Source organism: Elaeis guineensis, chromosome 11, assembly GCF_000442705.2.
Source record: "Elaeis guineensis isolate ETL-2024a chromosome 11, EG11, whole genome shotgun sequence".
NCBI lineage: Eukaryota > Viridiplantae > Streptophyta > Magnoliopsida > Arecales > Arecaceae > Elaeis > Elaeis guineensis.
Genome location: NC_026003.2, coordinates 107,963,210 through 107,987,867, shown reverse-complemented (window position 1 = coordinate 107,987,867; position 24,658 = coordinate 107,963,210). Strand labels below are relative to the sequence as shown.

The window sequence follows — 24,658 nt, the reverse complement described above, 5'->3', positions numbered from 1 at the left end:
CATTTGGTTACATTTTTTGATTTTTATTTTTAAAAAATATTTTTTATTTTTTTTATTTTTACTATTGAGTAAAAAATAAAAAAATAAAAAAATATGTTTGGTAATTATATTGTTATAAAATAAAAAGTAATATTTGAGGATGGCAGATGAAGAGCATGATGAGAGAGAAGGGTTCGAAGAGGTGAAAAGCTCGACAAGAAGAAGGATTTAGGCTCTTTACTTTTTAGTTTAGCGTTTTAGACGTGGAGAAGCAAAAAAAAGCAGAAAAGCAAGTTTTGAAAAACAAAAATTTTTTACTTTGTATATAAAATAATTATTTTAATTTTTTAATTTCAATTTTTTATTTTTTATAATGTTACCAAATATTATTTTTTAATTTTGTATTTTAAAAATTAAAAAGTAAAAAAAATACTTTTTCAATGACTAACCACATGCACTCTAAGTTAAACATGCTATCGTTAAGCACCCAATTGTGTTAGCGAGCGAGTTTAATAGTAATGACAAAGTCCTAACGATAAAAAGTGTAGTCTCAGCTTCTATGCCTCATCATGTGCCAGAGCTTTATTGAATTTAATGGCAAACCATATTTTATAGGAGCAGTATTTTGTTGGCTCACAATTTCTTTGTGCAACTTGCAACAAAAACAGTTTTTGTTTGGATTTTTTCATTTTTTTCACTCCTCACCTAGGGGAAGCGGAAGAACCTTAAATCATAGAAATTTAAATTTACAATCCTGCAAAATATGAATCTTGGCCAAAAGCCTTTTTCATGACAGTACCCAGGGTATATGGAACCAAATTAAATAACACATTGTCCTCAAACAAAAAGCATATATATATATATGAGAGAGAGAGAAAGCTCTGGCAGCAAAAGTTCAAAATTTAAAATGTTTATCCGCGAGGACTAGCAAAAATATCATCATTAAGAGTCCACATTTCTGAATACAATAAACCGTGACTTAAATAAGCTCTGAGAAAGCTCCATGCAGCAGCTCTTTTATTATGAAATCACTTGAGAGAGTTCTTAATGTCAATCACAAAACGATACTTCACATCTCTTTTTACAAGCCTCTCAAGTGCCTCATTTATGTACTGAATATTGATGAGTTCAATTTCTGGATATATTTTGTTTGCTGCCCAGAACTCCAGCATTGCTTGTCTCTTTAGTACCACCAGTCAAGCTGCCAGAAATTCTTCTCGAACCTAACAAAAGTAATTTTTAGTCAAATATAATAAGAACTTTGAGCTAATATAGTCATCCTGCTTTGAGGAAAAAAAATAGACTACCAGAATGAACAAAATTACTTTAAAGAACAAGAAGAATACCAAGGTTGAGACTTCCGGGATTCAGACGGACTTCACTAGGAAAGCCCACTAGGACCAAAACTCCACCAATCTTCAGAAGTGACATGTAAGGATCAAAGGGGTGATCACCGGAAGCAGTGTCAATGATGAAATCCAGGGATTTTGTCATAGACTGCAACAAAGACTACATTAGAAGCCAGCAGCAAACAAAGCCATTTCCAAAAAAATTCAGCTGTGAAGTTGTAGTAGTGATTTCTACGGTACTCGATTACCTTTCTCAAGACAAAAACATCCATTATTGTCAAGAAAAAAAAATCATAAAATGATTTAAGGTAATTCAAATGGAGGCAATTTTGTATGCCAAGATTCGTCCAGTCATTGCAATGTATGACACTCAAATGATTAAATTTTGTATAATTTTACAAAATAAACAGAGGGTTTTCCTTAGAAGAGAAATCTTAAAAAATAGTGTTAAGAACCTTAGTTGCAAAAGTTTATATATGAAACATAATTCGAAATTGAGATCACAAGTTCACCTTCCGCAACTCCATGAAATTGGAGTTGTTGCGCCACTGTGCTAACTACAAAACAATTAAAGGGAAAAATAGGAAACTATGATAGCTTTGACAGCTTTAAGCCTCAAACAAAGTTTTGTAGACCATATAATAGAAATTTAAGTTATTTCACCAGATATTCATAGAGAATTAGGCACTCTGTATTTAGCCCTCCCATAAACTTGAAAAGGAAGCTTGAAACATAGAAGGCACGTTAAAGAAACAGTGATTTGTATTTACCTCCATCTGCTGCTGGTCTGATGAGATCACAAATTTGTCTGCTCCAAGAAGTTTTAGTGCTTCCTCTTTCTTGGACTTACTCGTACTGAACACTGTTACTTTCAAACCAAAAGCTTTTCCAAACTTCACTGCCATGTGACCGAGGCCACCTAACCCAATGACTCCGAGAGCTTTGCCAGGTTGGTTCATCTTATGGCGCATCATGGGGGTGTACACTGTGATTCCAGCACATAGCAAAGGTGCTGCCATAGCTAATGGATAGCCATCAGGTATGATGTAGCAGTACCTGTGCGCTTCCAACCAATAAGGTAGAAAACGTCAGCACATAAGGTTGATGTACATCCAAATATTTGCCATGCACTCATTTAACGTCAGCACATAATTTTTTCATTCCTTATACTGTGCTATAAAGTTCCCCTGTCTTATATGAGTTGAAGCTTTTGGCAGGAAAAAAGCTAAATCTTATTGATTGGGGATAAACAGTTTCATCTCTCTCTCTCTCTCTCTCCCTCTCTCACTCACCCACGCACGCACCCCCACACGCCTACGCATACACCAAGTAAAAAAACAAATGCTTGAGCATATAGTTGGAATCTTTAACTTCTCTGCAATATTATGCTCCCAAATAAAGCATGCAAGGTTAGGTGGATATGGTAACAGCAATTTCTTTAAAGAAAATGGAAGCTAAGACCCCACCTATTTCACTGAGAAAAAATCAAATTCAAATCTCTCCATTGAGTAGTCTTTCACATTGAAATCGCAGTTGCTCTATGATTCTTGCTACTGTTGCAACGAAGTCTCTACCGGCGCATGACTGAAACTTAGTTAATCCTCTGTTTAAACATACAACGTATATTTGTGCCTCCCAAGATCAAAACATCTCCACTGAACAAGAACTCCGAAACTCTACCCATTTCATTACTTCTGCGATTTCAATGTTTTTCTAATACAACTTGTGGGGGGTTAAATACAAAAAATTGCTGCCCCTCTTCCCCATCTGAGAAGAATAAGACAAGAACTTTAATGATCATGAAATAACTAGTCCAGTGTCGATAATAATATATAACCAAAGCTACCAAGGATAAGAATTCACAAAAAAAGAGGAAAAATTGTCAGAAAAAGATGATGAAGCATCAAAGAATATCGGCTATGGAAGAACAAAGATTTCTCAGACGAGCAAAGACAGAAAACCAATGTTAGACACGGTTACCTTTGAGGACGATTACGGTCGGGCGATTTGGATCTGCTGCTGTGCTGCGGAGAGAGATGTTTCGTCTCCCTCGAACTCACTGGCGGGATTGCTGTGCTACGTTACAAAGAGCCGGATGATCTTCCTATCTATTTATAGAAGACGGCAAGTGGCCGTTTGATGAACATGATTGTACTTCACTGACGGTAAAGCTAAGGAAACCATGACCGCAGGGGGAGCAGCTAACTCCAGCTGGGTTAACCCGACGCAAACCCCGTAATTTTTAGGCCAAGCCACAATATACAATATTCTTCCAGTTAGATTCTTAAAGGCATAAATAGAGAGCTACGCATCACGTACATAATTCTGTGCATGAGATTCTGTTTTTTTTTTTGTATAGTGAGCATTTATCATAGAAAGTTCGAGCAATTCAATCTAATTTTCTTTTATGATGTTTCAAACTACTCCAAAGTTGATACATTTCATGTGATCCTACTCAAGCAACATAATCTAATTTAATTTCATCCATTTTAAATTTTTTCTGAATTGAATATTTTGATTAGTTGAGTTATGGACTTAAATGATCTCATTAATTACCAATAAAGCCGAACCGGGTTAGATATTTTGCTAAGAGATTGGATTTTATTCATCTGCGTTGGATCCTGAAACCGGTCGTTGTGAATGAGGAAGTTGGGAGATCTCAAATCATGGCGGAGCAAAGCAAGTGAAGTATACGGTGCAGGATTCCGCCTTCTCAATCCTCGAGATACACCGCAACCCTGACATCACCCCTAAAACAAAAGTCTCCTGGATAAATCTAGTTTAAAGGATGGGTTTATTTTATTACACGTTCCAACTTCCAACAAACAAGGAATAAGAAGCAAGAACTGGTCCTTCCTTTATTCCTGACATACACCTCCTCCCTGACGTCACGCCTATAGACAAATGACGAGCTCTTTTTCAGAATAATATAAAAAAAAAATTTTAATATCAAAATAATTCAAAACCAAACTTATTTATCAAACTAATATAAAAGAAAAAAACGTCATTTTGAATGACATTTTTTCCCCTTCCACGTCACCCTCCTTTTCCACGATGGCATCATCCCAAAAAAAAAAAAGAAGAAACGCCAATTGAAATGGCGTCTTCAAAAACGCCATTTTGAATGGCGTTTTTAAAAACGCCATTCAAAATGACGTTTTCAAATTTTCTCAAAGAAAAAAAGAAAAAAATCGTGAAATAATGGGGAATTTTTTTTTTAAATTTAAAATTAATAAATAAATTAAAATTTTAATTTTGATTGAAATTTAAAATATAAAGATTTGAATTTGTAATTCATTAAAAAAATTAATTTAGATTTTTTATTTCAATTTTTTTTTAAAAGATGTCAAAAAAAATCTTAAGAAAAAAAAATTATCATAGAAAATAAAAAAAAAGAAAGAAATATGAAAGAAATAAAAATTTAAAATTTAATTGAAAAACATCATTCGAAATACTTGTCCTAAAAATTTAAAAAAAAAGAATTTTTAAATAATCAAAAAAAAAAGAATTATAATTTAAAATTTAAAAGAAATAAAATTTTAAAGATTAATTAAAATAAAAATATTATTTCAAATTACTTTCTCAAATTAAAATTAATTTAATTTAAAAAGATTCAAAAAAATTTTAAAAATAGGCTAAAAAATTTTATAAAAATATAAAGAATTGAAAAAAAATAAAAATTATAATTGTAATTGAAGAACAAAGTTTATAATTTTTAATTTTAAGAAATAAGAATTATAATTTTAATTGAAATTAAAAATTACATTTTAAATAACTAAATTAATTGAAATATAAATTTTTAAAAAATATTTTAAATAAAAGAAAAAAAATACGTAATAGAATATCAAAAAGATAAAAATGGAAGAAAACTAAAATTATAATTTAAAATTATAAAAATTATAAATTAGATTAGAAAAAATATATCATAAAAGAATAAAATTAAATTAAATTAATTACAATTTTATTTTTAGGGTATTTTATAAATGTGACTTAAAAAAATTAAATTTGAATTAAATTTTGATAAAAAAGAAATACATTAAAAAGTTAAAAAATGATGAAAAGTTAAAAGTTAAAAAGTTAAAATTTTTAAAAAGTCACAAAAAATTAGAATTATAAATTAAAATTAAAAAAAAATTTTAAAGATTAATTGAAATAAAAATATTTTTTAAAATTATTTTCTCAAACTAAAATTAATTTAATTAAAAAAATTTCCAAATAAAATTTAAAAATCGCCTAAAAAAATTTCATAAAAAGATAAAGAATTGAAAAAAACAGAGATTCTAATTGTAATTGAAGAACAAAGTTTATAATTTTTAATTTTAAAAAATAAGAATTAAAATTATAATTAAAATTAAAAATAATATTTTAAATAACTAAATTAATTTAAACATTATTATTTAAAAATATTTTAAATAAAGAAAAAAAATTAAAGAAAAAGTTAAATTTTAATTTGAATTAAATTTTGATCAAAAAATAAATACATTAAAAACTTAAAAAATGAGAAAAAATGTGGAAAAAAAAATTTATAAATTAAACTTTAGAAAAAATAATATTTTTTAACTAAAAGAAAAGAATACGTAATAGAATGCTAAAAAGATAAAAATGGAAGAAAACTGAAATTATAATTTTAAATGATAAATATTTTAAAATAAATTTAAAAAAAGTATCATAAAAAAAATAAAAAAGTAATAATAAAATAAAAATTATAATTATAAATTTTAAAAAAATTTAATTTTAATTTAAATTAAAAATAATTATTTAAATTAATATTTTTATTATTTAATTAAATTTATTTATTAAAAGATTATAAATAGATAATTAAAGAAATTAAAAAAAAAGAGAAAACGTCATAGAGAATGGCGTTTTCCCCTCCCCAAACTCATTTTTCCCCTCCTTCTTCCTTTTCCCTCTTCTCCTTCTTCCTTCTCCCTTCTCCCTTCTCCCTTCTCGATCTTCTCCGGCGTATCTCCGGCGGCACGGCGGCAAGGTCTCGACGGCGGTGAGCTCTTCCCGCCTCTCTCTTCCTCTTCCTCTTTCTCTCTCCCTCTTCCCCTCTCTCTCTTTTTCTCTTAGTCATGCCGGCGGCGGGCCGCGCATCCCGGCGGTGGGCCGCGCGTCCCGACGGTGGGTCCCACGTCCCGACGGTGGCCCCCGGCCCCCTCCTCTCTCTTCCTCTCTCTCTCTCTTCCTCTCTCTCTCCCTTCTCCTTGGCCGCCGGCCACAGACGGCCGACGGCGGGCCGCGTGCCCCGGCGGCGGGCCGCGCGCGACGGCGGGTCCCGCGTCCCGGCGGTGGCCCCCGGCCCCCTCCTCTCTCTCTTCCTCTCTCTCTCTCTTCCTCTCTCTCTCCCTTCTCCTTGGCCGCCGGCCACAGATGGCCGGCGGCGGGCCACGCGTCCCGGCAGCGGGTCCCACGTCCCGACGGTGGCCCCCGGCCCCCTCCTCTCTCTCTTCCTCTCTCTCTCCCTTTTCCTTGGCCGCCGGCCACAAACGGCCGGTGGCGGGCCGCGCGTCTCGACGGCGGGTCCCGCATCCCGGCGGTGGCCCCCGACCCCCTCCTCTCTCTCTCCCTTCTCCCTGGCCGTCGGCCACAGACGGTCGGCGGCGGGCAGCGCGTCCCGGTGGTGGGTCCCGCATCCCGACGGTGGCCCCCGGCCCCCTCCTCTCTCTCTTCCTCTCTCTCTCTCTCTTCCTCTCTCTCTCCCTTCTCCTTGGCCGCCGACCACAGACGGCCGGCGGCGGGCCGCGCATCCCGACGACAGGTCCCGCGTCCCGACGGTGGCCCCCGGCCTCCTCCTCTCTCTCTTCCTCTCTCTCTCTCTTCCTTTCTCTCTCCCTTCTCCTTGGCCGCCGGCCACAGACGGCCGGCGACGGGCCGCGCGTCCCGGCGGCGGGTCCCGCATCCCGGCGGTGGCCCCCGACCCCCTCCTTTCTCTCTCTCTTCCTCTCTCTCTCCCCCTTCTCCTTGGCCGCCGGCCACAGACGGCCGGCGTCGGGCCGCGCGTCCCGGCGGCGGCCGCGCGCCCCGACGGCGGGTCCCGCGTCCCGGCGGTGGCCCCCGGCCCCCTCCTCTCTCTCTTCCTCTCTCTCTCCCTTCTCCTTGGCCGTCGGCCACAGACGGCCGGTGGCGGGCCGCGCATCCCGGCGACGGGTCCAGCATCTCGGCGGTGGCCCCCGGCCCCCTCCTCTCTCTCTCTTCCTCTCTCTCTCCCTTCTCCTTGGCCGGCCACAGACGGCCGGCGACGGGCCCCGCTCCCCGACGGCAGTCCTCGACCCCCTCCTCTCCCGACGGTGGGCCCCGCGTCTCGACGGTGGGCCCCAGACGGTCGGTGGGGCCGCGTGCCCTGACGGCGGCCCACGTGGCGATGGCCCCGATGCGATGGGCTGCGATGACGGTGGGGCCCACGGGTTTCGGCGCTCAATTTTTTTTTATCTCATTAATTTTTTTTATTTTTATCTTTATCTAATTAGATTCAGTTGTATTTTAAATTTTTAAATATATTGTATTTCATGAAAACGTAGACCCGTCAATTGATCAATGTATAATATTCTACGTTATCCGTATAAAATATATATTTATATGGATATCGTAAAATACATACATTGGTCAATTGATTGTCCAGTTTGGACAGTTTGGGAATTGTATTTAATTCTATAGATAATTACATTATTCGAATGATATGCGGAGGGTTCGAGAGAAATTTTGGACAGTATTTTTCTTTAGTTCTCCTCACACATTTTGAGTTGTGTGGGGAGAACTAAGGAAAAATGCTGCCGAAATTTCTTTCGATCCTTTTTACGTATCGTTTCATTAATGTAATTAATCTATAGAATTAATGCAATTCCCAATGGGATAGGATCTATCTGTACCTATTTGTTGATGATATGATGCATGTATCATGTAAATCTTTTGTAATGATAAAGTAATTAATAATATTAAATATTTTAATCTTGATTTTATTGTAGGTTTTTTTGAGAAAATGGCCGGTACTCGAGTTCGTGTTTTATTGTATTATGACGGCATGATACAGAATGATCAAACTGGTGTGCAGTATAGTCACCCTGCAAATCGGATGATTAGAATATCTTCATCATTATCACGTCAAGAATTATTGGATCATTTATACAGCAGTATTCCTGTAGACAAAGAAAAATATGAAATAAAATTGAAATGGAGATCTCCTAATCTGTCGGGACAGTTAATGCAGAGTAAATATATCTTGGTTCCAATTGATGACGATGATGATGTCGAAGAAATACTGACATTTCCTTTGAAATATTCAGAATGTCGATTTTTAGAATTATATATTGAAAAAGAAGATGTACCAAGCTTTGGATATCATAGTCGGTTTTTAACTCAAGCGGATAATAATGTTGGGCCTTCCTCACCTTTCGTAACTCCTATGATACAAACCGATAGAAATGAGGTCGGTTTTGCAGAACAATATTCCACTACTGCCGGTCCTAGCTATCCAATTATTCCAAGTGCTGTGGTGACTTCTCCTGTGTCTTCTGCTATGGTGACTTCTCCTTTGGTACAAGTAGTGGTAAGTGTGAGAGACAACACTCATATAGGAAATGATGATTGGGTAGTCGGTGGAATAAATTCTGATAGTCTGGGTTTTGAGTCAGATGAAAATGAAGATGAAGATAGTTGGATGGATGAGGACAGTAGCAGTAATGATGATGATGATGATGAAGATGAGAATGATGATGAAGATGTTCAAACTAATATTAATGTGGAAGAATCTCAATCTCGTTTGCACGAACCTCCATAATATTTTAATGATATAAATTTAGATGATGGTGGTTGTGTTAGTGCTGGTCGAAGATTGAATTCTGACAATTAATTTTGGGACTCTTCGATGACTGAATTTTCTAAAGGTTTAATGTTTGAGAGTAAAGATGATGTAAGGAGAGCTGTTGATCTTTATCACATTATGAAGCATCGGACATACAATGTAGTTTAGTCGCATTCGAAATTATGGTCCATACGATGTGCATCATCAGATAATGTTCAGCATTGTAAATGGAGGCTTCGTGCTGCATTGTTGAAAAAACATGGATATTTTCAAATCACAAAATATGAGGGTCCTCACACTTGTTTGTTTACGGGATTGAGTCAAGACCACAAACATGTCAGTGGAAAGATGATTAGCACATTAGTCCGACATATTATTGAGAAAGATCCCGGTGTTAAAGTTGAAGCTATTGTGGCAGCCGTTAATGATCAATTTCAATATACAGTATCATACAGGAAAGCATGGTGTGGAAAGCATAAGGCATTGGTTGATATTTATGGAGAATGGGAGCCATCTTATGCTAAATTACCTTATTATATGGCTGCACTTCAATATGCAAATCCTGGTTCAGTTGTTTCATGGAATTTTTTTCAAGCTGTGAATTCCAATGCTCGTGTTTTAAATTATATTTTTTGGGCTTTCGAACCATCTATTCAGGGTTTTATGCACTGCCGTCCTGTAATTAGCATTGATGGCACGCACTTGTATGGTAAATTTAAAGGTAAGATGTTAATTACAACAGGCATTGATGCAAAGAATGGGATATTTCCATTAGCATATGCAATTGTCGATAAGGAAACGACTGCAAGTTGGAGTTGGTTTCTTTTCCAGCTCAGAACACATATCGTTAAAGATAGAAATGGAATATGCTTAATTTCTGACAGACATCCAGGTATATTAAATGCCATCGCAGATGAGTCTATTGGATGGAGTCCACCACGTGCCTATCATCGATACTGTTTAAGACATATCTGTAGTAATTTCAACACTCATTTTAAAAATGTGCAGCTGAAAAGAGCAGTATGGCAAGCAGGAAGTGCTCATCAAGTTCGTAAATTCAATTTTATCATGGGTAGGATTAGAACAGTGAATGAAGAAGCTTGGAGCTGGTTGTCCGAGATAGAAAAGAGAAGTGGATATTGACACATGATGATGGCCTACGCTATGGTGTTTTAACTATAAATTTATCGGAGGTTTTTAACAATGTTTTACGAGGAGGTAGAAATGTGCCAATTACAGCTTGTGTTCAACTGACATTTTATCGTCTTGTCAAATATTTCAATACGAGGCATGCCCAAGCCTTGAGATATGTAGAGGAGAATCCAAATAATCTTTTTACTCCTCATGTTGCAATTAAAATTGCTGAAGATCAAGTTAAGGCTAACCAACACCGAGTAACAGCATTCAACCTTCAAAGAGGTATATATGAAGTGCTTACGAGAAGAGCAAGCGGAGGATTACGAGGTGGAGAAAATTCTCATACTGTTACATTAGCTGAAAGAAAATGTTCTTGTGGAAAGTGGAGCACGTACAAATATCCATGTTCACATATTTTAGCTATGTATCAAGAAATTACTGTACATTTTAGTGGTTTTGTGGATGATGCATATACAATTACAGCATATATGAATGCTTGGAGCGGTAATTTCAATCCACTACCACATGAAGATTATTGGATGCATACACGTATGTTCAAATGTATGCCTGATCATCATCGTTTGAGACCGAAGCAGAAAGATAGACCAAAGTCAACGAGACTACGAAATGAGATGGATGATAGACAAATAAGAAATAAGAACCACTGTGGTATTTGTAGGGAACAGGATCATGATCGTCGTCGCTGTCCTAGGATATTTCAACATACTTCAACTTCAAGCAGTGAAAGAAATTGAAAGCTTCGAAAATTTATTTTTGTCATTATTTTATGAATTACTGTGAGATTGTATTTGAATTTACGTGTTTAATATGTTGGGATGAATTGAATTTTGTGTTTAAGTTGTATTGTGTGATAATATTGTATTTAAAAAAAATTAAAATATATTGTCTTATTTTTTTAATATAACTGTGATAATATTGCTTGAGACAGCGTATTATGGCTTACGATCCACGATATCCCGGTCCTCGAGACAGCAGCATTCTTACATTGCAGGAGCACCATCGATCACAGACTATTTTAGATGGCGGCGTAAGCATTACAATCTTATTTACTCTTTAAATTTTATTTTAAAAATCATGTACGTTATCTAATTATTATATTTTATTGCAGGAGTCCAGATATCTTCGTCTACGATGATCCGATGCAGATTTTTGGAGGACAGAGGACATCCCAGATAGAGTGTTAGATTATTTACGATATCTGAGATTTTATGGAGTATATCAGATCGGTCGTATACAGATGGATGTTGGTCTTATTACTGCTTTGCTTGAGAGATGGCATCCAGAGACACACACATTTCATCTTCCATTTGGTGAGGTGACCATCAGTTTACAGGATGTCAGCATCCTTACTGGACTACCAGTTGATGGAGATCCAGTTACCGGAGTTGATCCCACACTTATCATTCCGGAGTGGCAGGCTTTGTGCTTGCGATTGTTAGGGTTTGAGCCCGACGCATATTTTTTCGATCATTCATGACTCAGGATTGAGTGTTTGGATGATCGTTATCGTCATTTTCATATTGCGGATGATGCACCAGAGGAGATGGTGCAGCAGTATGTTAGGGGTCAGGTGCTGCGATTGTTAGGTGGTGTCCTGTTACCTGATACTTCATCGAATAAGATGAAGTTGATGTTTTTGCCATTATTAGAGGATTTAGACTTCGCTCGTCGACTCAGTTGGGGCAGTGCAGTACTAGCTTGTCTATACCGAGCTATATGTCGGGGTTCCTATGCTGATCAGAGCGAGATTGACGGTTATCTTGTATTATTACAGGTATGTGAATTAAAATTTTTTATTTTTAATATTTAATTATATTTTACATTGGATATATCATTTATTTAATTTTTAAAATTTGCAGATTTGGGTATGGGAGCGTATGCCGACTATCAGTCCATTACGACGACAGTTGCTCGAGATGCCATCAGAGCAGCAGGATCCTGATGTTCCATTCAGACTAGACGGACCATTAGGATACAGGTATCGAAATATTATTATTTTTATTTAAATTTTATTATTTTAAATTTATTTAATATTAGTACATTGTGAAACAGATGGAACGTTGCATTCAACGTTCATCACGTATCGACAAGAGTGGCACGGGTTTATAGGTGCCAGTTGGATACATTAGTTGATACATCTAGACGGGTAAATTTTGAATTTTTTATAAATATCAATTTACAGTATTCATAATCTATTATAATTTTTTACTAATTTTTTTTTATTTTAACTATATTATATCAATTTTTGTGGGAGCTATATACAGATGGATATTGGCTATACTGCCGCAAATGTGTACAGTTGGACACGACATATGGACTGCTAGGGTGCCACTTATTTATTTTGATGTGGTAGAGTGGCATTTTTTCGATCGTGTCCTGTGGCAGTTTGGTCAGACTCAGGGCATCCCAGAGTAGTTTGATACCAGCAGGGACTTCATCGTATTGATCGACGAGGGAGAGCTCGTATTGACTGGCGTATCAGACATGCACATACATCGATATTTGGGATGCACGTCGAGATCACATTGTTCATGGTGATCCTATTTTGAGAGGCCGTTCATATACTGATGACTACATGGCTTGGTTTTTTAGCATTACGGTGCGAGTCATTGGACAGTCTCAGTATGCAGTTTCTGGATACGAGGGCGAGAGTTCTACTGTACGTCTTTTGGTAAGATTATGAAAATTACTTCATGTTATTTGTGTTATATTTTTATTTTATATTGTACACTATACTGATTGTTTTATACTAACTGTTCTATTTTTATTTTATAGACTGATTCTATGTCGGATCTCGTGTTGGATGCTCGTCGTGCTTTATCTACGACTGATGAGGACGAGCGGATTCAGATACTGCAGGAGATGGAGAGAATAGATTCTGGAACATTGGTGGCGATTGGTGTTGATCCACATACCTGTGCGCCTTGGTATGGAGCAGTTCGGGCGTCAGATATGAGTTATACGCCGTCACCATATGTTTCACATATGCCATCACCGCATATTCCGCATATGTCATCATTCGATGCTGCACAGATGCCACCGCCTTTTCATCCACAGATGGCAGCGTCTTCTTCTTCTACATCCTCCAGATGCCATCACGGGTACCAGTTGGCCATATGAGTATGATACTTTTTTTTCAGGTCCATCCGTGTATCCAGATGAGAGAGTTGAACGGGTCTCTCAGTCCGTAGATGATCCGACAGCATCAGTTATTCCTGAGCAGCATGATCAGCAGATCTCCTCCACTGATATAGGAGAGGAGCCATCACAGCAGGAGCAGCCGGCGAGGACCTTCCTGAGAAGGTCCAAGCGACCACGGGCGCTGCGACGTCCTTATGGGACTTAGTCTTTGTTATATTTGTATTTAGTATTTTTACATTTTTATTGTACTATTTTTTTTGTACGTTTGACATTTTTATTCTATTGAATAATATTAAATATTAATTTTATTTTATATTATTTAATTTTAAATGATTGGATATTATGATTTGTGCATATGGATACACATACTCGAATGTGTCTCAGAACATTAGGAGAGAAAACGTTATGCTGAAAGGACTATAAATATTATAACGTAAATAATAATATATCGAATGTTGCTCTTTGAATTGATTTTGATGGTTACAAAGCATTTGAAGGGATTACTAAAGATTTTGGTTTGGAAAAAGATTTATTATATTTTAGAAAAAAAATCATAATTTTATCAGATATGATTCTGAAGTCTCAAAAGCAAGAATAAAAGATGTGTAATCTATTGGAGGCAATTTCAACATTTTTGGAAGCATATTTTGTAAGAAAAATAGGTTTATATTTTTGAGTCAACCCCATGAATCAACCATTGCTAAAGAGCTTAACGGCACATTTTTGGAAGCATATTTTGTAAGAAAAATAGGTTATATTTTTTTAATTTATTAAATTTTTTAATGAGGATAGTAATTTGAATGATAATTTTTAATTTAAATTAAAGTTAATTTTTTTTTAGAATTATAATTTTTATTTTATTACCATTTTTTCTTTTTATTTACTTTTTTATGATATATTTTTTTAATTTAATTTATAATTTTTATAATTTAAAAATATAATTTTAGTTTTCTTTCATTTTTATGATATATTACGTATTCTTTTCCTTTACTTAAATTTGTAAAGGAAGAAGGAGAAGATCGAGAAGGGAGAAGGGAGAAGGAAGAAGGAGGAGAAAAAGGAGTTTGGGGAGGGAAAAACGCCATTCTCTACGGCTTTTCTCTTTTTTTTTTTTTTATTTCTTTACTTATCTATTTTAATCTTTTAATAAATAAATTTAATTAAATAATTAAATAATAATTTAAATATAATTTTTAATTTAAATTAAATTTAAATTTTTTTAAAATTTATAATTATAATTTCTATTTTATTATTATTTTATTATTTTTTTATGATACTTTTTTTAAATTTATTTTAAAAATTTTATCATTTAAATTATAATTTCAGTTTTCTTCTATTTTTATCTTTTTAGCATTCTATTACGTATTCCTTTCCTTTACTTAAAAAATATTATTTTTTCTAAAGTTCAATTTACAATTTTTTTTCATATTTTTTTTCATTTTTTAACTTTTTAATGTATTTATTTTTTGATCAAAATTTAATTCAAATTAAAATTTTTTAAGTCACATTTATAAAATACCCAAAAAAAAATTGTAATTAATTTAATTACATTTTATTCTTTTATGAAATATTTTTTTTATAATTTTTATAATTTTAATTTTTAATTTTAATTTTCTTTCACTTTTATCTTTTTGACATTCTATTACGTATTTTTTTTATTTAAAATATTTTTTAAATATTAATGTTTAAATTAATTTAGTTATTTAAAATATTATTTTTAATTTCAATTATAATTTTAATTCTTATTTCTTAAAATTAAAAATTATAAACTTTGTTCTTCAATTATAATTAGAATCTCTATTTTTTTTTCAATTCTTTATCTTTTTATGAAATTTTTTTAGGCGATTTTTAAATTTTTTTGGAAATTTTTTTAATTAAATTAATTTTAGTTTGAGAAAATAATTTTAAAAAATATTTTTATTTCAATTAATCTTTAAAATTTTATTTTTTTTAAATTTTAATTTATAATTCTAATTTTTTTGACTTTTTAAAAATTTTAACTTTTTAACTTTTTAACTTTTCATCATTTTTTAACTTTTTAATGTATTTCTTTTTTTATCAAAATTTAATTCAAATTTAATTTTTTTAAGTCACATTTATAAAATACCCTAAAAATGAAATTGTAATTAATTTAATTTAATTTTATTATTTTATGATATATTTTTTCTAATCTAATTTATAATTTTTATAATTTTAAATTATAATTTTAGTTTTCTTTCATTTTTATCTTTTTGATATTCTATTACGTATTTTTTTTCTTTTATTTAAAATATTTCTTAAAAATTTATATTTCAATTAATTTAGTTATTTAAAATATAATTTTTAATTTCAATTAAAATTATAATTCTTATTTTTTAAAATTAAAAATTATAAACTTTGTTCTTCAATTACAATTATAATTTCTATTTTTTTTAATTCTTTAATTTTTATAAAATTTTTTTAGCCTATTTTTAAAATTTTTTGAATCTTTTTAAATTAAGTTAATTTTAATTTGAGAAAGTAATTTGAAATAATATTTTTATTTCAATTAATCTTTAAAATTTTATTTCTTTTAAATTTTAAATTATAATTCTTTTTTTTATTATTTAAAAATTCTTTTTTTTAAAATTTTTAGGACAAGTATTTCGAATGATTTTTTCAATTAAATTTCAAATTTTTATTTCTTTCATATTTCTTTCTCTTTTTTTTTTATTTTCTATGATAATTTTTTTTTCTTAAGATTTTTTTTGACATCTTTTAAAAAAAAATGAAATAAAAAATCTAAATTAATTTTTTTAATGAATTGCAAATTTAAATCTTTATATTTTAAATTTCAATCAAAATTAAAATTTTAATTTATTATTAATTTTAAATTTAAAAAAAAATTTCTCCATTATTTCACGATTTTTTTTCTTTTTTTTTTGTGGAAAAATTTGAAAACGCCATTTTGAATGGCATTTTTAAAGACGCCATTCCAATTGGTGTTTCTTCTTTTTTTTTTTTTTTTTTTTGGGATGATGCCATCGTGGAAAAGGAGGGTGACGTGGAAGGGGAAAAAACGCCATTCAAAATGGTGTTTTTCCTTTTGCATTAGTTTGATAAATAAGTTTGGTTTTGAATTATTTTGATATTTAAATTTTTTTTTGTATTATTCTGGAAAAGAACTCGACAAATGACTCCGATCAAAGATTGAGTTCTTCAAGAGCACTTGTTAGGTAGACTCGTTCTATCGTAAATAAATTTTTTTATAAATTTTGATCGACTCTTTTTATCTCACAACTAATCATAATTAGTCAATAATAAAAAATTAATTGATGTATAAATTTTTTATTAGATAGATTCATTCTATCGTAGGCAAAATCAATAAAAAATTTATACATCAATTGATTTTTCATTAATTGCTAATCATGATGGATCATGATCGGCTGTTAGATAAAAGCAGCCAATCAAAATTCATAAAAGATCGGTAGAATAAATCTATCTAATAATTTCTATATCAACTTATGATTTATTTTTATTATATTTATAATTTTATTACATGTTCCATCAAAGCAAGTAACTATAAAAAAACAATTAGCAAGTCCTCCATCCTCATCTCCCACCATCCTCTCACAGCTCCTCCACGCTCGTTTCCATCACCCCCACGGCTCTGCATGTGCCTGTCCCCTCCCAACCCCTCAGTGTCTGCGGTTTTCCATATCTCTTGGCCCGCTATTTTTCTGTGCTACCATTACATCCACACCACTCCCATCATTTGTTATAAAAAAAAATATTAAGATCAAATTATTGAAAATATTTTAAAATTTTGATTTTATATTATCGATAATCTGATTATTATATTAAATATATAAATTAAAATTTTTAATAATTTTATTATAATATTATCTATATGTATCAAATAAAATAATTAATATTATTGATAATTTAGTGATAGCTATTCATTTTGAAAGCAATCCACGTTACTTTTCAAGATGCATCAAACGCAGTCTCAAGGTGTCTATGGTTTGCTTTTATTATGTTTCTTATTTTATTGCATGTTCCAACTTCTAACAAAAACAGGTATAAGAAGCGAGCCCTGGTCCTTCCACGGTTCTTGTGATAGACCTCCTCCCTGGCGTCACGACCAAAGACAAATGACTCCACGAGAAATCTAGTTCAAAGCATGAGCTCTTTTCTTACCGGAAAAAAAAAAAAAAAGAAGGAATGAGCTCTTTAGGGTGTCACTCTACGACTTACTTTAATTATGTTTCTTATTTTTTACACATGTCATCCAAGCAAGTTAGTATAAAAAAAAGTAATTAGCAAGCCATGAGTCATGCCTAAAAATAATTGACTTAAATATGAAAGTGATACAGATATTATCCATCCAAATTTATTTTCATATTATAGATTTTGATTATCTTCTTTTCACCTCACAGTTAATCATGATTAATCAATAATAAAAAATCAACTAATGTATGAATTTTTTATTGGATATACTCATTCTGCCACAGGCAAAGCCAATAAAAAGTTCATATATCAATTGATTCTTTATTAATTACTAGTCATGATGAAACATGATTGGCTGTGAGGTGAAAAACAGTCAATTAAAATTTATAAAAGACTTTGCTAATGATAGAATGAGTCTACCTAATAATTCCGATGTCAATCTATGGTTTACTTTTATTATGTTTGTTATTTTATTACATGTTTCATCAAAGTAAGTATAAAAAAAAGTGATTAGCAAGTCCTTCACCTCCCCGGCTTTACACGCGCTCGTCCCCTCCCCAACCCCTCAGTGCATGCAGTTCCCCACATCTTTTGGCCCACTATTTTTTCGAGCCACCGTCATGCCCACACCACTCCCACCACTTTTCATCGTAAAAAAAAAATATCAAATCAAATTATTGGTGATATTTTGAGAATTTATTTCATATTATTAATAATCTAATTATTATAGTAAACATATCAATTAAAATTTTTAATAATTTTATTATAATATTATTTATATATTAAATAAAATAATTAATATTATTAATAATTTAGTGATGGCCATTCATCTTGAAAGCGTTACTTTTCAAGATGCCCCTAACGCAGCCTTAGGTGTCGGTCTATGGTTTGCTTTTATTATATTTCTTATTTTATTACATGTTCCAACGTCAAACAAACAAGGTATAAGAAGCAAGACCTGGTCTTTCGACGATTCTGAGATACACCTCCTCCCTGACGTCACGACCAAAGACAAATGACTCCTCGAGAAATCTAGTTCAAAGCATGAGCTCTTTTCTTACCGGAGAAAAAAAAAAAAAAAAAAGAAAAAAAAAAAAAGAAAAAGGAATGAGCTCTTTAGGGTGTCAGCCCATGATTTATTTTTATTATATTTCTTATTTTATTATACAAGCCATCCAAGCAAGTAACTGTAAAAAGAAGTAATTAGCAAGCCGTGAGTCACGCTCAAAAGCAATTGATTTGGGAGTAAAAATGGTACAGATATTATCCATTCGAATCTATATTTATATCCAAATTAAATATGGATAAAAATTTAAAAATTTAACTAATATTCATATTCATATCTATATCCATAAAAAAAAAATGAATATTGTTATGACAATTCAATCGACTCTCGATTCTGACTCTAAATCGATCTCATAGACATAAAATACCGACTAACAATCAATTGACCGACTGACTTAGCTATGACAATTCAGCTAATCTTAGATCAATGACATATATCAGAGTTACCAACCGATGATCATTCAGATTTTCACGACTACTACCGACATACGATCGACGTACTATTATTATCGACATATAGTCAGATTACCTGAAACTGTCAGTGCAAAAAACACATAATGACCAAAATATGATCCATAACGGGTATAACTATCCATCCCACGATCACATAATGCTGGAACATACGGGATCCATGTGTCTAACCGTAACAAAAGGTTACCAACTACTCATCTATAAAGGAGGTAAATGAACAGCATTTGGTAAGGCAATTCTAGGCTGATACTCTATCACTTTGAATATTCTATCTGCTGTTCACCACTCCCACTAATTAAGCATCGGAGGGTCTCCGTCAGACATAATTTCGATTAGTGCGGACTTTTTTTGCAGGTGCTCTTCTCCGACGACGGACGCAATAGGGGATTGACCGCAACAGAATGGCATGCTAGGTAAGAGTCGAGGTCTGCCTCGATTGACTATGGAGCTCCTCGGACTATACACATCGGAGTCGCCCTTGACTAGGAGGCTCTATTGTGGTTCTAATAATGTGGAGGGCATCAATAGTCCCGATATTCGGTTGTCAAGGGAGACTCACATTTATAAGGAGGAAAAAATTCTTCCCATGAATAATTTTATTGTGGTTCTAATAATGTGGAGGGCACCAATAGTCTCATATTGATTGTGAGTCAAGGGAGACTCGTGCTTATAAGGAGAAAAAAATTTTCCACGTGAGGCACATTTTAAAGGACAAAACCATAAGGCCCATGGGCCAGAGCAGATAATACCTTAAGTGACGAGCTGAGCCCTTGTCTGCAATAATGGCATGCCAGTAGGAGTCGAGGTCCGCTTCGACTAACTGTGGGCTCCTCGGACTGTACACATCAGAGTCCCCCTTGACTGGAGGGCTCTGTTGTGGTTCTAATAATATGGAGGGCATCAATAGTCCCGATGTTCGATTATGAGTCAAGAGAGACTCGCGCTTACAAGGAGAGAAATTTTTTTTTCATGTGAGGCACCTTTTAAAGGATAAAACCGTGAGACCTATGGGACAGAGCGAACAATACCTCATATGACGGGTCAAGCTTTTGTCCACAACACTGGCCCGTGTTGCGGACAGGGGCTCGACCCGTCATGTGAGGTATTGTCCGTTCTGGCCTTGGACCTCACAGTTTTGCCCTTTAAAAGATGCCTCACATGGGAAGAATTTTTTTTCTTATAAGCGCGAGTCCTCCTTGACTCATAATTGATGTGGGACTATTAGTGCCCTCCACATTATTAGAATCACAACAGAGCTCTCCAGTCAAGGGAGACTCCGATGTATACAGTTTGAGGAGCCCCACAGTCAGTCGAGGTGGATCTCAGCCCCAGAAAATCGAGACGGACCTCGACCCCTTCCTGGCATGCCATTATTGCAGACATGGCCTCAGCCCGTCATGTGAGGTATTGTCCGCTCTGGCCCATGGACCTCACGATTTTGTCCTTTAAAAGGTACCTCACATGGAAAAATTTTTTCCTCCTTATAAACGCGAGTCCTCCTTGACTCACAACTAATGTGGGACTATTGGTGCCCTCCGCATTATTAGAACTTAAATGACCATCGTTGGTAACTCTGATATGCCGATGGTCATTGGTCTAAGATTAGTCGAGTTATTGTGGCTAAGTCGGTCGATGGCTGAGGATAGCCGACTGTAGGTCAATCAACTGATTGTTAGTCGGTATTTTGTGTCCATGAGGTCGATTTAAAATCAGAATCGGAGGTTGGTTGAATTGTCCCAATAGTTACCCCCACTCCCAAGTCCAAAGTAGTTCGACATGCGTATTGTCACGTAGTCTGTCACGCTGGATGACGGGAGTTTGTCATGCGTTGTGTCGAGCTCCGATTCGACTGTAGGTATTAATAATTTTTTGAAATACAGAGGTCTCTAGCTATTTTATTATTTCGATAATCGTGAGATTACCATTGAGTTATTGTTTCGGAAAGATAATTCGGCACTTGGAGAATCCGAACGATTTGATTCTGACTAGTAGATTTTGGCCACGTGTCTGGATATCATTGGATTTGTGCTGTTCACATGGATAATGATGAGGTGGCATGATTTGGGAGTAGGTGCGTCGAACCATCTAATCAATGGTCGGTCTTGAATAACCATGTGTCGGCATCTGAGGAGATCCTGATTTGAGTGACTTCATCCGGATCGTTAAGGGTCCTATATATATATAATCGCTTTCATTTAGATTTTTTATTTTTGCATTCGTCACTCTCCTCTGTGACAGAAGGTTTTGCCCCAGTGTTAGGAGCTCTCCAAGTTTTCTTGTTCCTTGTGAAATCTGTAGTTCTAGATCGAGTTCCCATTCCCTTCTCTTAGGATTTTTCTTTTTTGTTCTCATTTGCAATGGCAAGTAGAAGTAAGAAAGCTTCATCTTCTTGGGATAGTCGGCCGTAGAATCCGATCGATGATTCTCCTTTGGGTTCGAAGATGGAAGTCTCTTCCTTATCCAGGCCAATGTTGGACGGCTCCAGAATAGTATCGTATTCTGGAGCAATATAAGCTTTTCACTCCTGGTCCGGACGATCGGGTGAATTCTCTTCTTTGGATCAGGTTGCATTTTATGTCGAGGATCTTCGAGTCGGTCTTCGATTTTCGATTTCAAATGTCTAAAATTTTCTTGACTATTACGATCTTTGTCCTACTCAGCTGGCTCCAAACTCCATCCAGTTGATGATTAGTTTTGCCTTGTTATGTGTCTTATCCGGCTGATGATTAGTCTCGAATCCCACCATAAAGAAAGATGCAGTTGAACTTATTCGAAGATGTGAACCATGCTAAAAGTATGCTAATATACAACATCAATCGATCAGTCAGCTGACATCAATTGTTGCACCATGGCCCTTTACACAATGGAGAATCGACATACGCGGTCCTTTTCATCCGACATCTGGTTAGAGAAAATTCATTATAGTTGCCATCGATTATTTCACAAAGTGGGTAGAAGTTGAACCTTTGGCACAGATCATTGAAAGTAAGATGGAAGGCTTCGTTTAGAAGTCAATCATATGCAGATTCGATCTACCATACATTTTATCATCGATAATGGTCGACAATTCGACAATCAAAACTTCAAAAAATTTTGTGTGAAATTTTATATTATGCATAAATTCACATCAGTTGGCCATCCACAATCAACGATGAGGTGGATGTAACAAGCCGAACAATTCTCATGTGACGGTCTGAGCTCTGGTGCAGTTGGTGCATCTCCTCCAGCTGGTGCGGCACCCTCTTCAGTAGTCTCTTCTTCCGAACTAGGAGGAACGACGCTGCTCAAATCCAAATGCAGATATAATTTTTCGACCGTATCTCGGTCATCCTCGTATCCAACATAGTAAGAGGCGAATCCGCCCTCGAGAATTTTATTCTTGAATTCTTTGGAATCCTTGAAGTTCTCGATAGCGGACTCAAGGCGCCTTTCGCCGACTCAGTTTTAGCCTTAGTGGAGGCCGACTCAGCATCGGCCAATGCCAGCTTTCCATAGTGGCCCGATGCCTGCCATGCTCCGTTTCCAGCTCTTCGATGCATCCGTCTCTTTCTCTCCGGAGCCGATTGATGAAATGCTTCTTGCTCCTGATCCGAGACTCGAGAGACGTGATGTTCTGTTGAGCCAACTCAAGTTCGGCTCTAGAAGACTGAAGGTCGGCTGTCAAACGGGAGATCTCTTCTTGGAGCATCTTCTCCCATTCAGTTGCCACTTGAAGCTGTTCGACGGCAGCAATCCTTTCGGCATTAGCGGCCGCCATCTTGTCCATCCACACCCGATGAAGGTTGGCAATTTTTCGATATTCGCTCTCTAAAGCGTGCATATCATGCGCCCATTGAAAAGAAAAGACAAGTCAGATCAAAAAAAAAGAAGGAATGTGGAATGTCGAAAAATTACCCCAAGCATCATCGGATAAAAAGAAGAAAATATTTAGACACTGTCTGATTTCTTCTATTCTCCCTATTTGTCGGGAGAAGTCCAGCCTCGATTAGTCATCTGGCCAATGATGGATTGGCCAAGGCCGACTCACCGACAGAAATTCTGATGTCGAAGAAGGTGGGGAGGCCCGCAGATGACCCATCATTGACAGAAGCGGCTGGCACCTTCCCCCGATCTCGAGTCGACGGTCGCATGCTTGAAACGCCACGAAGTCAGTGCTTGACTGCGCTCGAGACAGCTCCGTTGGAACAACTGGCACAGCAGCAAATTGTTCGGGTTCAGCCGCAACTTCTGATTCAGCCTGAACCCCCACTAATGGAGCCGCTGATGGTTCTACGCAGCTTCATCTCTCACCATCCTGACTCCAGCGGATGGCACTTCTATTGGAGGAAACATTGTCGGAGCCAACAATGCTAAGACCGGCTCGAGGGCTGTCTCCGACGGAATGTCGGGACTCCTTGTCGGTACTGACGGAGAATCAACCCGATTTTTTCTCGATGGACGAGAGGATCCAGCATCGGTCGCTGCCCTCTTCTTGGCAGCATGCGAGCGAATGTCAGCGGTCGAAACTCATGCCCTCGTCCGCATAACTGCAATCAAAAGATAAAGATCAGTACAAAATTCAGAAACAAACAAAAGAAAAAATAAAGTGACTGACTATGTTATACTTAAAGAAGTTATCGAACTAAGTCTGGCATCATAAAGAGCCTGTTCGTCATCAGCTCTCGCTGCGGTGGAACTTTCATATCTTTTAGTCGGAGAAAGTCTTTCCAATCAATAGAATCCATCCAACTATTCTCGTTGGGGCCGGTTCTTGGATCACCCCAGTACGAAGGAAAGCCCAAGAAGATGAAGAAGAAGTAAAGAAAAATTGATTCTTCCATCCATGAATGGACGATGGAAGATCGGAGATGAAAGAAAGGCCCTCCCTTGGATTAAAAAACTACCAACCCTTGGCCTTGAAGTGAGGACGGAGAACAAAGAAAGCTTGAAATAAAGAAGGGTGAGGATTAGTTAGGATAAGATGACATAACAAGGTGAAAGTAATCATCAGTCAGGTGGAGTTTGGAGCCAGCTGAGTAGGACAAAGATCGTAATAGTCAAGAAGATTTTGGACAAATTTCGAAATCAAAAATCGAAGATCGGCCCGAAGGTCCTCGACATAAAACGCAGCCTGGTCTGGAGGAAGGAAATTCACCCGACCATCCGGATCAGGAGCGGAAAGCTGATATTACTTTGGGATACGGTACTGTTCTCGAAGCCATTCAACATTGGATCCGGATAAGGTAGAGACTTCCATCTCTGGATCCGAAGGAGAATCGTCGATCGAATTCTCTGGCCGACTATCTCAAAAAGATGAAGCTTTCTTACTTCTACTCGCCATTGCAAATGAGAACAAAAAAGAAAAATCCTAAGAAAAGGAGATGGGAACTCGATCTGGAACTACAGATTTGCAAGGAACTAGAAAACTTGGAGAGCTCGTAACACTAGAGCAGAACCTTCTGTTGCAGAGGAAAGTGACGAATGCAAAAGTAAAAAATCTAAATGAAAGCGACTTTATATATCTAGG

The 24,658-nt window shown here is 35.6% G+C and overlaps 1 pseudogene; it reads right to left on the bottom strand.

Moving 5' to 3' along the window:
• Positions 1 to 878: 878 nt before the first annotated feature.
• On the bottom strand, positions 879 to 22,909 carry LOC114914633 (probable cinnamyl alcohol dehydrogenase 1; annotated as a pseudogene).
• Positions 22,910 to 24,658: the final 1,749 nt, after the last annotated feature.